Source organism: Triticum dicoccoides, chromosome 7A, assembly GCF_002162155.2.
Source record: "Triticum dicoccoides isolate Atlit2015 ecotype Zavitan chromosome 7A, WEW_v2.0, whole genome shotgun sequence".
Lineage (NCBI taxonomy): Eukaryota > Viridiplantae > Streptophyta > Magnoliopsida > Poales > Poaceae > Triticum > Triticum dicoccoides.
The window spans coordinates 72,182,785-72,184,180 of record NC_041392.1 but is presented as its reverse complement, the minus strand read 5'-3'; positions in this window follow the sequence as shown (position 1 = coordinate 72,184,180).

The following is a 1,396-nucleotide window of genomic DNA, read 5'->3' as shown; positions in this document are numbered from 1 at the left end:
TGTTGAAGTTATCGGGACACGGGGTATATCGACAACGACATATACGATAAAAAATAAGAAGATGAAGAAGAAATAAAAAGAGAAGAAGAAGATATTAATAGACGAGAAGATTGAAGAAAAAAAGAAGAAAAATAAAGAGGAGAAAAGGAAAGGAATAGAGGAGAAGAAGAGAAAATAGAATATATAGAGGAGGAGAAGAGAAAATAGAAAATAGAATATTCTATTTTCTCTTCTTCTCATCTATTCCTTTCTTCTTCTCCTCTTCCTTTTCTTCTTTTTTCTTCTTCTTATTTATTTCTCCTCTTCTTCTCCTTTCTTCCTCTTCTTATTTTCCTTTTTCCTCTCATTCTTTTTCTTCTTCTTCCTTTCCTAGCTAGATATATAAAACTTTTCTAAAAATGTAACTTTTGCATACATACATGGGAAAATAATATTATCGGGGAGGGGGTAGGTCGAAACCCACCCCCCCCCTCATGTTGAAGTTATCGGGACACGGGGTATATCGACGATGACAGACCCGATAAAAAATAAGAAGACGAAGAAGAAATAAAAAGAGGAGAAGAAGAAAGGAATAGAGAAGAAGATCGAAGAAAAAAAGAAAAAAAAAGAGGAGAAGAAGAAAAAATAGAATATTCTATTTTTTTCTTCTTCCCCTCTATTCCTTTCTTCTCCTCCTCTTTTTTTTCTTCTTTTTTCCTCTTCTTATTTATTTCTCCTCTTCTTCCTCTCCTATTCTTCTCCTTTCTTCCTCTTCTTATTTCCTTTTTCCTCTCATTCTTTTTCTTCTTCTTCCTTCTTAAAAATACATGAAGTAGTATTGCTTGCTTTTTTTAAAATAATTTTCAAATAGAAATTTTAGAAAAAAGTAAAGGTTTTGCCTAATTCATTGTTCATATGAATATACAAACATTTGCATATTTACAATAATTAATATCACCAAAAAAATCTATGAACAGAAAAAAATCCTAATTTTTCTAAAAATCTATCTTTTGCATATATACATGAACATATATATATATATACACACACACAGAGAGAGAGAACATATATACATACATATATACATTTTTATAAAAATGTAAAAAACAAAAAATCTAAAAAAAGACATATAAACAGATATACATACATACATATACTCATACATATACATATAATCAGGAAAAAAACATCTATATATGTGCAAAAAAATAGGGAGGAAGAGGGGGGCGGTGCCGGCCCTGACCAAAGGGATGAGAGGTGCGGCGTGGTCGGGGTAGGGGCACGGCGCGCGTCGGGGTAGAGGCGGCGGCGGCGTGGTCGGGGAAGGGGCAGAGGCGACGGCGACGTGGTCGGGGCAGGGCGAGGCAGAGGCAACGGTGGTGCGGGGCAGCTGGGGCGACGACGACGTGGTCGGGGC